This window comes from Delphinus delphis, chromosome 5 (genome assembly GCF_949987515.2).
Source record: "Delphinus delphis chromosome 5, mDelDel1.2, whole genome shotgun sequence".
Taxonomy (NCBI): domain Eukaryota; kingdom Metazoa; phylum Chordata; class Mammalia; order Artiodactyla; family Delphinidae; genus Delphinus; species Delphinus delphis.
In genome coordinates, this window is record NC_082687.1 from 53,360,687 (window position 1) to 53,373,877 (window position 13,191).

At 33.6% G+C, this 13,191-nt stretch overlaps 1 pseudogene; it reads left to right on the forward strand.

Annotated features, from left to right (window-relative positions):
• Positions 1 to 692: 692 nt before the first annotated feature.
• The window catches only part of LOC132425423 (UDP-glucuronosyltransferase 2C1-like), a 36,703-nt pseudogene continuing 24,204 nt past the window's right edge, over positions 693 to 13,191 (forward strand).

Below are 13,191 nucleotides of genomic sequence, written 5' to 3' on the forward strand. Positions count from 1 at the left end.
ATGATCTACCTTCTCCATTCCAAGTTATCTCTCCACAACATAACATTAATCTCACCTAGAAGCAGAACTTGACTCATATCCACAGTAATAGTAAAAAGATATTTTTCTTAAAGATAGCTGTGATATAGCCAAACTGGCACTTTATTTAGCATCAGAATATTTATATTAAATTCTCCTTGCCTTAACAGCTCTTAAACTCGACATATTTTATTTTTCTGGCAGGAAGTGTTTGTCTCTTTCCTATGTAGAATACCTAGCATAATTATCAGTAAGAGAAATACTAGAGAGACCACTCTTTTCAAACGGACATTCAAAGAAAACCAGAGAAAAATTCCAAAAAATCTAGTTTTAATTGAGTATGCATCACATGATGATGGATTTTTTTAACATTACCAAGAATTTATTATGGATTTGTCTTTAACTTTAAGCCTCTTTATTTTGATATCATCCAAAAGAAGTTTGGAAATTCTCACTTGTTTTTTTTTTTTTTCCTTAATATATTATTGACTTCATCGACTTTTTTTTTTTCCATCACAGCAGTTGCATTGCATTTTAATCATTTTCTTTTAAATTAATTAATTTATTTTTTAAGTGACATATGGTTGATTTACAAGTACACAATTCAAAGTTCAACCCAGCCTACTATAAAATAAAATAAAATGGATAAGATTTAGTTTGAGCAAGAGTTAATCATGAAGACTGTGAAAGGCTTCTGTGTCCTTTTCAGGCTGCATCTATGTCTCTTTGACTCTGGAAGGACTGGGAAAGTACTTGTATGGCCTGAGGATTTTAGTCACTGGATTAATTTAAAAGTTATTCTGGAAGAACTCCTCCTTCACACACATGAGATAACCATCCTGGTACCTTCACAAAGCCTTCTGCTTGATCATACCAAGATTCCCTTCAATGTGGAGATCCTCCAACTTCCAGTAACTAAAGAAGCTTTCATGGAAGAATTTGATACTGGTCTCTATACAATTTCTTTTGAAGTGCCGAAACTTTCATGGTGGGACTTGCAAGAAAAACTAACAAAAATGATCAGCAGTTTATTAACATCAGACAAATGAGTATGTGAGAGTGCTATCACAAACAAGGAGTTACTCAACAGGCTACAGGCAGCTAAGTTTGATATCTGTATTGATGACCCTTTAAGCTTTTGTGGGGAATCAGTGGCTGAACTCCTCAATATCCCATTTATATATTATTTTTGGTTTTCTTATGGGAATGTCATTGAGAGATTGTGTGCTGAGCATCTTATACCTTCTTCATATGTTCCTGGCATCACATCAGTACTGACAGACAACGTGACTTTTATACAGAGGCTGAAGAATTGGTTTTTCTATGCAATGAATGAAATGTTATATTCATATGATATATTTCTGGAATGGGATAAGTATTACAGCAAGGTTTTAGGTAAGAGAAATGTGCATGTAATGATTCTTATTTCATATGTAAAATGCAAATATTTATCTGACTGTATGAAAACTTACAAAAAAGTGTTTTTAAGAGAGAACCCAATCTCCTCTTGCTTAACTATATTGAATGAAAAAAATAATTTTTTTTTCTTTTCTCTTTTTTGTTTTGTTTTATATGATTGAGTACTGACAATATATCAAAGAAGGAATATTCTATATACCTATGCATAAATCCTGACTGATGCCCCTAGGTTTTTTTGAAGTAACTGGAAAACCCAAATCTGACACTGTGCTTAATTTCCATAACCTTGGACTACTCCCTTGTTTACTTCTGGTACACAGTCTGTTTTCTTCCTGATTAACGTACTGTTTCTCAGATTTTCTGTTTGCATTCTATCAGGGCTTGGTTAGTTGGTTGCAGAGCTTGGCATGTGGTGAGCATGAAACTAGAAAATAAATAAATAAATATAGCTTCGTTTCATCTGCTCTTGTTTTCCAAAGGAGAAAAAAGGAAGATTTTTCCCTAAAGGACCATGTTTTTAAACTTTTAACCTATTATTTTCTTGTTGCTGTTGTTCTATTTTAAATTGCGTTAGAGGTCAACTAGTGAGCTTTTACTCTGAGCACAAAGTTTTTCTCTGTTTACCCCCTTTGTTTTTCCTTTTCATTTTTTTTATTTGAAAAGCATTCATTTAATTGTGTCATGGATGATTTTTGCATAAGACATTATTTATCTTTGAGGAAGCCCTACCCTACTTACATTATTTAGATTTTTTGAGATATAATTAACATGTAACATTGCATTCATTTCAGGGATCTACAAAAATTAATCAATAGTCAGTCTACAAAAAACTGGAAAATTGTATTCGAGCCAACATGAGGATTATAATCCAGGAGACAGTTTTTCATAAAGCTCTGAGGAATGTTCTCCCCTTTAGAAGTCAAAGCACAGTTGTACAAGTTTTTGAGACAAAGTGTTATACATCAAAGTAATATACTGACAGTTTACATAGGTCAAGAAGGCGAGTAGTGGGTCACTGTGATCCCTTAAGGGATTAAGGAAGGAATTTTATCTCCTAAGGAGCTACCTTGCTGGCACCAGGAGGAAATTGGTTTTTTTGTTGTTGTGGTGGTGGTGGTTGAGTAGGCACACTTGTGTCTTCTAAGGGGACCTAGTTAATGTAGAATGCAGATACACTAAAGGGGGGGTGGGTTGTGGCTCAAATGGAAGAGAAAATTTTATGTTAAATTTTTCTTGTCCTGCCTTAAAATCATTTCCTTTTATCACAGGTATACAACATAATGGTTTTATATTTGTACATATTGAACACCACAAGAACTTGTTAACACTCATCACTGAATGTAGTTTTTTTTATTTTGAGATGAGAACTTTTAAGATCTACTCTCTTAGCACATTTCACATATACAATACAGTATTATTAACTATAGTCACCATGCTGTACATCACAGCCACAGGACTGACTTATTTTATAACTGCAATTTCGTACCCTTTCACCACCTTCACCTACCTATTGTGCCCATCTTCCAGCCCCGGCATCTGGCAACCACCAGTCTGTTCTCTGGTTCTATGAGTTCATTTTCTTTTTTGTTTTGTTTTCTTTTTAGATTCCACATTTAAGTGATATCAAATAGGATTTGTCTTTCTCTGTCTGACCTAATTCACTTACCATGAAGTCCTCAAGTTCCATCTGTCGAGGCAAATGACAGGTTGTCCTTTTTTCTCATGACTTAATAATATTCCATGGTATATATAATCATATTTTCTTTATCCATTCACCCATTGAAAAACATGCAGATTGCTTCCATATTTTGGCTACTGTATAATGCTCCAAACTTGCAGTGAACATGGAGTGCCATAGTAGTTTTATTTTTAATTTTTTGAGGAACCTCCAAACTGTTTTCCATAGTTTTACACAAATTACATTCCCACCAACAGTGCACAAAGGCTCCCCTTTCTCCAGATCCCCCCCAGCATTTGTTATCTCTTGTCTTTTCATGATAGCCATGCTAATAGGTGTGAGGTGATATCTCACCGTGGTTTTAATTTGCATTTCCCTGATGATTAGCAATGGTGAGCACATTTTTATATATTTGCTACCTATTTGAATAGCTTCTTTGGAAAAATGTCTATTCAGGTCCTTTGCTCAATTTTTAATTGAATTATTATTATTTTTGTACTGAATTGTATGAATTCCTTAGAGATTTTGGATGGCAACCCTGTATCCAATATATGGTTTGAGAATAATGTCTCTTATTTCATAGGTCGTATTCTCATTTTGTTGATCATTTCTTTTGCTGTGCATAGTCATTTTAGTTTGAAGTAGTCCCACTTATTTATTTTTAATTTTGTTTTTTATGCTTTTGTGTCATATTTTAAAAATCATTGTCAAGACCTCTGTCAAGAAAATTTTCTGTCATGTTTTCTTCTAGAAATTTTTTGGTTTCAGGTCTTACATTGACGTCTTTAATCTATTTCCAGCTAATTTTTGTGGAGTAAGATTGGAGTCTAGTTTCATTCCTTTGCACATGAATATCCATTTTTTTCAGCAAGAATTATTTAAAACTGTCATTTTCCATTGAGTTGTTTTGGTTCCTTTGTGAAATATTAGTTGATCAAATATGCATGGGTTTATTTCTGGGCTCTTGATTCTGTTCCATTGGTCCATGTGTCTGTTTTTATGCCTGTACCAAATTGTTTTGATTACTATTGCTTTATAATCTTGCTTGAAATCAGAAAGTGTGATGCCTGCAGATTGGTCTTTTTTCTCAGGATTTCTTTGGTTATTTGGGGTCTTTTTCAGTTTCATGTGAATTTTAAAATTGTTTTCTTTTTTACTGTTTTTGACAGAAATATCTCTAATAATGCATCATTACTAAAAAATTAGTTTATTCCTGAAAAATTAAAATTTTCCTTTATAGTTGTGATCTCTTGTTTTATAACTGCTTCCCTTTTCCTTTTATCGAGTATCTGTTCTAAATGGATACAGGATTTCTTTGGGGATTAATGATTTTCTAAAATTTAATAGTGGTGATTGTTTCACAACATTATAAATATACCAAAAGCTATACTGTCATTTATTTAAAAGGAAGAATTGATTGTATTTAAAATATATCTCAACGAAACTTTTATGAAAGGGTATGAGAGTGAAACATTTCACAAAGAGAATAATATTATACTCATGGCTGACACCAATAAGGCAGTGAAATGGGATACACACTGAGTATGAAACTGGATTTTGAATACCTTTGGCATTACCAGAATCAAAACCTAAATTAATGAGATTTTCTTGTGATCTCATGCAGATAGATCTTCCTGGCAGTTCAAAATCACTTACATTTTCTAATCAAACTTTAACACACTTAGAACATCAAGGAGATTATTCAAAAAGCCATGTGGTGAGAAACCAGATAGCAATGGTTTCCTCCTATTAGTGATATAGAGTACATATTTTGAAAGGACACCAAAATGCTGGGTAAGGTCCCTTACACCACAGTAATTGAATAGAATTCAGAAAGGAAGCTCTGGTTCAAAATTAAGAAAAATAATTTAATCAGAGTCACTAATTTTATTTCTTATTCTGTTAATATTCACTTGGTCACCACTTCATTTGAAAGGTACCCCTTTTGTAGTGTTTGTCAGCTAAATATGTCAAAATAACAACTAATACATCACCAGATTATTATGAAGTGCTATATCTTCACCAAAGAGGACAAGATCTTGTGAAACAGGAACTATAATTATGGATAGCAAAGGAGATAATCACTTTTAAATATTTATTAAAAGATTTCAGTCCTGATAGGATATAGTTAGTTGTGGTGGCAAACTCCCAATCACCAGAAAAAAAAAAAAGATGGATCAATTACAAAAGCTGATTTTTAAAGATATCAAATTCTTTTGGAGCAATGAGGATGAGATAAATTGGAATTCCAGAAGAGGAGGAGACTCTACCATAGTAGGCTTGGATCACTGGCTGAATTCCTTGCTCATTGCTCAGAGCACGTGCTGATTCTGAGCATGGAGTAGGGCTCAGACTTAGCTCAAGCTGAAAGAGTCTGTTGACAGAGAAAGCAGCAGGCTTTTGACTTTGTTCCATACTTAAATCTGTGTCTGATTCTTCATAATCTCACTATTGTGTACTCTTGCAGGGAAAAGGCAATAGTTACATGGGACCAATACTGGTTCTTTAAAGATTTTTCTTAGAAAATTTGATGGTAAAACATTTCCCATCTCATATATCAGTTTGTTTTCCCTCTATCATTCTTTATTTTTATTCAGGAAAACCTACCACATTATGTGAGATTATGGGGAAAGCTGAAATGTGATTGATTCGAACTGACCGAGATTTTGAATTTCTTCACCCTTACTACCTAATTTTGAATTTGTTGGAGGACTGCACTGCAAGCCTGCAAAGCCCCTGCTAAAGGTAATTAAATGTACTTATTATTGCCTCTTTGAGTGTTTACCTCTTGGAATGATTTCTAGTTTATTATTTTTAGTATTTGATCTTCAATCTGAAAACTTGGACATAGGAATTAATGGGAATTATCCACTTGGAGTATTATAATACCATATTATTAATAACATTAGCATGGTAATCATTAATGATGTTCATCAAATATGCCAGATATTTGACAACAATAAAATCCCTAGCCCCTGAGTTTGGTGCAAATTGTTCAATACTCTCCAGGCAATGAGTATGAGCTGAAGTGTCATGTATCACTTCCAGGTCCAACACTTAACTGTCAGGTGCACTTACTCCAGAGTTCTCTTTTCTGTAATGTCAATGGGGTGTGCTCCAGAGTGGCTACTCTGTCAACCTGAGTCCTAGTTAAAGAATATATGTAACAGTTACAGCTCACTAGATGGACATATGGCATGGGAAAGAAATAAGCTGTTGTTTTAAGCCACTGAGATTTTGGAATTGCATGTTATTTAGCATAATCTTGTCTAAGACATGGACAATAGTGGGGAAATTATAATACTTTGATAAAAGATCTAATAGAAATGAGATGGCCCAGTAAAATTCTGGCAGAAATTCAGTAATGATGACCTGTTTGATTTGAAAAGAGGAGAGAAATTAGACTGGAGACATGATCGGAGGATAGGTTATGAAAAAAACAAAGGGACAACGCTAAGTATTCTTCACTTCAAATTTAAGGTCGATGAGGATCAACATATAATTTGTAAGCAGTAATGTGATATAGCGTCCCCTTTCATAAATTTTGACTATTGAATTGTTTGGAATGGAGCAAGATTTAAAGCAGGGAAATGGGCTGAGATACAGTTGCAATAGTTCCTGAAAGTCATTATAAAGATCCAAACTTCACTATGATAGCAATTTTGAATATAAATGGAGAGATTTAGGAAGTATTTACAAAGAAAGTCAATAGGATTTTCTGATAGGCTGAGGGTGGAGATTAAAAGAGAGAGTGCCAGAATTAATCCTTGGCTTTTGTTTCTTTGTATATGTCAGTCCTTTACTTATTTATTATTATTTTTTTTGGTATGGGCAATTTAGTAGTGAATATTGTCATTTACAAAGGTGAAGTAAATGGGAGCAGTTGTGAGGGAAAATGATCGTTTCATATATGGGTATGCTGAATAAGATACAATGCAGTGTCTAGCAAGCAGCTATAAAATACATTGTTTCAATCTCAGAGGACAGGTCTATGCAGTACTTGTGGGGTTTATTTTTAAACTAATTGACTATTTTTAGAGGCATTTATATTCACAGCAAAGCTGAGCACAAAATACAGAGGGTTCCCACCTATTTCTAGCCCCCTCCCATACACAGCTTCCCTCACCATCAATATTCCACATTCCTGCAGCACATTTGTTACACTTTATGAACCAACATCCACATGAATATCAACAAATGTCCATGGTTTACAGTAAGGTTTACTCTGTGTGTTGTACATTCCATCTTTTGATAAACGTATAATGACATGTTATCTACCCTTATACTCTCATACAGACTCTCCACTCTCCTAAAAATACTCTGTGCTCCACTTCTTCATCCTTCCCTGCCCCTAAATCTTTAGAAATAACTATTTTTACTTCCTCCATAGTTTTGCCTTTTCCATAAGAAGTGGTTTTAAATTAGGGATGTCAAGGAATAAGAAGACATGACTTTGTATTGGCTGTTTATTGTAAACATTACACCACCCAGAGTTAAAAAGCAGAAATTGGGGTGGAACAGGAGACTATAATCCAAATGTCTAAGGCTTGTGTGAACAGGTGTTGCACCTGTCAGCCTGACAGTTGGCATTAGAGAACATGAGTAGTTGACAGTACAGAGTAAAGACATAAAGATAAGGATATTTTTTAAAAGCAGAGAAAATGAAACAGTTGGAAATGTCAGTCAAAAGAAAGCAGGACACATATTAAGACTCTGTCTGGACCCTGTTTGATGTAGGTAGGGTAGAATGATTGAGCATACTTAAAGGATTATAGGGCAAGACCTGAGTTTCAGGTAAGGTCAGGAAATATATGGAATACTTATTGAAGAGGTTGAGAATTTGGGGGAATTTTTAAATCATGTAACAGAAAATTTTACTTTATCCTGTTATATGAATATATACATTAATATTTTGACAAGTTAAATGATATTGGATATCCATTCTACTTTGTTCTAAGCCATTGTTTCTGCTCAGAAAGTAATCACTTAAATATTCTGAGCCTTTTTTATTTTATTTCATAATTTTTGATAAAAGGTCTATGCCCTGTTGGGATAGTGTGAGACTTACTTATAAGTATATTTGCTATATTTAATAATTCAAAAATATTCAGAATTCTCCTATTGCCTTATTATTGACCCAGTAACACACATACATGTATATATAATGTGTGTTTGTGTGAATTTGTGCATTTATTTATTTTACCAGCTATATGTCACCAAGGATCTAACTGATTTCTTTTGTATGAACTTTAAGGATGTCCAGAAAGTGTAAGAGCTTTGAAGTATTTCCAATGGATCTTATTTCCCCTGTCTCCACCCATCAGAGAACACTAGGGCCCTGGGGACACTACAAAAGCACAATAACATCTCTGCAGTTCAATAATGACATGCTCTCACACTCATGAAAAAAAATGATTCCTAAGTTTATGACAGCTGTAAGGGGGTTCTTTAATATAGCAAGTATTTTCATAACATTTAATTGTTTGAATAATTCACATGATTAATTTTGGTATTAGAATATTTCCAGAAGATTTTCAATGGTATCCCTAACTATAAAAAGCAGATACTAGGGACCTCCCTCGTGGTCCAGTGGTAAAGAATCCGCCTTAATGGTGCAGGGGACGCGGGTTTAATCCTGGTCAGGGAACTAAGATCCCACATGCCGCAGGGCAACTAAACCTGCGCACCACAACTACTGACCTGCGCGCCTCAACTAGAGAGCCTGCCGTGCCGCAAACTACAGAGCCCACGCACTCTGGAGCCCACGTGCCACAACTAGAGAAAGAAAACCTGCACACCATGACTACAGAGAAGTCCGCATGCCCCAACGAAGAGCACGCGCACTGCAAGGAAAGATCCTGCATACCTCAGTGAAGATCCCACGTGCTGCCACTAAGACCTAATGCAGCCAAAAATAAAATTAAATAAATAAATCTTTTTAAAAAAAAAGCAGATACTAAAGTACACTGTATCTACGTTTACATACAAATACGAGTCGATGTGAATGTGCAAATTAACACATAAAGAGAGTGACAAGTAAAGTAATCGTGAGGTTTGAGGCTCTAATAGAAAGGAATATGATGGGAGAAAGTGTAAAGCTTGAACATTTCCACAAACAATAACCACATTTGTGTTCTGTTTCTGAGTTAGAGTATGTACAGTGACAGATGATATATAAGTGCGAGCCCTTTGTTAACTACATTTGTGCCTTAATCCTTATGCAGAGCTCTCTGGTAAATTAGCCTGGATCATTTGGTTAAACTCAAAGTGTACACAGCTGCTTCTACCCTTGAGCCAAAATCTTATCAATGTCAGGCAGCTATGTCAAATTAATCAGATCAATGTAAACATTAAAAGGAAAAAGCAGTATTGAAGACCCATCTTTGGAACAGGGTCTTTTCTTCTTAAATTTTTAGCCCCATCTACTGAAGAAGTAGAGGGAGAGTCACAGTTAATCATGTATGTGTGTTCTTATAACACTCAGCACAACAATCCTCTAAGGAATGTGACCCAACTAGGGATCTGCAGTAAGACTCAGACTTTCATCTTTTCCCTGTAAGGAAGATGTAGGAAAAGGTTGGAGAGAGGAGTGAAAAATTTCCCTCCAAATAAAAGTAATAAACTTATTTACCTCCTTCACACTAGTCACACTATTCATATTAACAATTCCAATTATAATAACATTTACAATTATAAACTCAAGTATTTACAAAAGTAATATATATCCATCCTATGTAAAACAACAATCTCATATGCTTTTATCACCAGCCTAATTCCAACAATAATATTTATCCACACAGGACAAGAACTACTTATCTCAAACTGACATTGAATCACAATCTAAACCTTAAAATTATCACTTCAAAATAGATTATTACTCAATAATGTTTGTGTCAGTAGCACTATTTGTCACATGATCTATTATAGAATTTTCAATATGATACATGTATTCAGATTCCATTACAACATGAAAAAGATGTCAATTTGATTTTGAATGCCAAAATGTAAGTTTGTGGAATTATGGAATTTGGGGTTTTCTTTTTTTAATTTCAGAGCCTCAGAATGTATTAATCATTCTCGCAATTCATTCCATATGATAATCAGCCCATAGCTGACATCTCTTTTGATTTATTTTCTTACATTTTTTTCTTTATCTTCTTTTTTTTCATTACCCCACAACCAGTAGGCACCCAGTCAAATGCATTTAATATTTATCATCTCACTTCAATTTACACAGATACTGTGGATCTTCAAACTATATATAGTATTGATTGGAGTTTTATAATTACATAAATTGTTTTATACTATAATTCACTTTTTCTTATTACTCTATGATTTTTTTCAAATATATCCAAGTTTCTATTTGTAAATCCATTTAATTCATTGTGAGAGTTGCAGAGTTTTGGTTTATGTATTTATCACATTTTATTTATTCCTCACAAAGGATAATTAGGTGTCCCCATCTCCATCCTACAACGGAGAATATTAGGAGGAAAATTTGCAAAGCTAGGCATATATTTGAGATCTATATCCAATAGTGGGATTAAATTATAGTATCATGGGTTATTGGCATATTTAATTGTGTTGTACATTTAATTTCACTGAATATCTCTACAAATGTGTTGTTTCATCAGGAGTGCATAGGTGGTCACATCTTCCACATTTTATCTACACCTTGATACTATTCTATTTGTCAGTTTCAAAGAGGTAAAGTGATATTACATTGCTGAATTTTATTTGTATTCACTGTAATAGCAAAGCTGAACATCTTTTCAGAAACTTATTATTCTTATTTTCCCTCTTTGAAAATCATATACTTAGTACATTATTTTGGATATTCTAACATTTTTGCAAGAAATACAAATTCTTTCCATAGCACAGAATATTTAGGTATTAATCCTTGATCTAGCCATTGCAAATATCTTCTCCTATGGCTTCATATATTTGTTAATATTACCTCTAATTTCCTTTTCTAAATGTAAACTGCCAAATTTGATGTAATCAAATCCATCCTTTAATACCTTATGATTTGTACTTTTCAAAGTCTCATTTAAAATATTTGTATCTTTTCTGAGGTTAAAGAGATATTCTCTTATATTTTATTTTTAAATGTATAATATTATAGTTTAACATGATATATTTAATGCATTCAGATTTTTCTATTAATACATGCTAGGAGGTAAACATTCACCTCCCTGTTTTGTCTGAATAATGAATGTATTGTTATACCACTACCTGATAAACAATCCACACAGTATGAATTTTTCTCACTGATTGTCCCAGTGAATTGTGATACCATTTTTAGCATAAACGGGACTATCACCTACTTATGCCTCTCTTTCTGTCCTAACTACATTATTCTATGGTTCACTTAGTCTGTTAGCAATTCAGTAGCCTTCATTTTGTAGTCTGCATTATTATCTGATGAAGTAGTCTCCAGTATTTCCTTTGCTTTTTCAAAGTTCATTCATTATTGATGAAAATGTAATTTTTATATAAATTTTAAAATGTGCCAATTTATCAAGAAAAATGCCATAAATGAAAAGAAATTTAAAGAGATTGATAGCTTTACATATTAAGTCAATCCATGTAAAATATAGTGTGATGTTTAATTTTATGTGTCAACTTGCCTGGGCCAGGCACCCAGCTCTTTAGCCAAACATCATTCTAGAAGTTTCTGTGAGGGTATTTTTGGATGACACTAACATTTAAATATGTGGACCTAGAGTAAACAAATTGCTCTCTATTATGTGGGTGAGCCTCACCCAATTAGTTGAAGACCTGAATAGAACAAAAGACTGAATGCTCCCAAGCAAAAAAGAATTCTGCCAGTAGACAGACTTCAGACTTGAACTAGAGCAATGGCTCTTCTCTGAGTCTCCAGACTCATGGCCTATTCTGCAGATTAAACTTTCCAAACTCCATAATCATGTGAGTCAATTCCTTAATATAAATATCTTCCTTGTCTTTCCCTTTCAAGACTCATACATTTTTTTCCTTCTCTTATTTAGTTGACTTAGTTTTAGTTTTGTTAGTAGTTAAACATAGGATGAAAGGATCATTTTTACTTCAGCATGATTAAATATGATATTTTTATTTTTAATGGAAAGTCATATATTTCTATTATATTACTGTCAGCCTCAGAGTATTCATTATAGTTCTTTCTGCATGTCTTATCTAGTCAGGAATTTATGTGGCTACCTCATTTCTAAATGTGGTTATGGAAGCTTATACAAAGAGAAAATGTAACCAAAGTAAAAGAAAACTGAAATTTAGAAAACAGGATAAAGTAAATATACCAAACTTATGTCATTATACTGACTGCGATTCAGCAGAAAAATGAATGATAATCTTATTAGCATCCAAAACGAAATATAAAGTGAAGCACCAGAACTATTTAACTTAAAGCAGGAATCAAATGTTCTTCATTTGGAACATTGTGGAGAGGGTTTTGGAAGGCAATAGAGAGTACTGAATATAGTCATTGGCTTTACAATCAACAAGCTTAACTTAGAAATTTGGCTCTGCCAGCTACTGCTGTGTAGACTTGGACAATTTACTCAACCTTACTGAGACAGCTTTCTCATTTGCAAATGTATACATATCTCTTAGAATTCTCATATATCTATGTTAAAGGATACATGTAAAGAACTCTGCACATGGCAGGAGATAACATGTAGTCAATAATTTGTAAACACACACACACACACACACACACACACACACACACACACACACCGCTCTATCATGTTGAAGGGAACATCCAATTTAAGTAATTTTTAATTTGTCTAATAACCAGTGATTTCAGGTCATATTTTGTATACTGAAATGGTTAACATATGAAAAACAGAAATGTTCTAATAATTCTGACACCTTGAGAAAAGTGTATGACTTATTCTTGATACTATCAACTTTCATATAACAAACACTGTTTCCCTCACAGGAGTTAGAAGAGTTTGTGCAAAGCTCTGAAAAAAATGGAGTTGTGCATAGTTTTGGAAGTTTTAGCCACAGCAACCAGAGAAGAAAAAGAAATAAAAGGACTCCAAATTGGAAAAGAAGTAAAGCTGTCACTG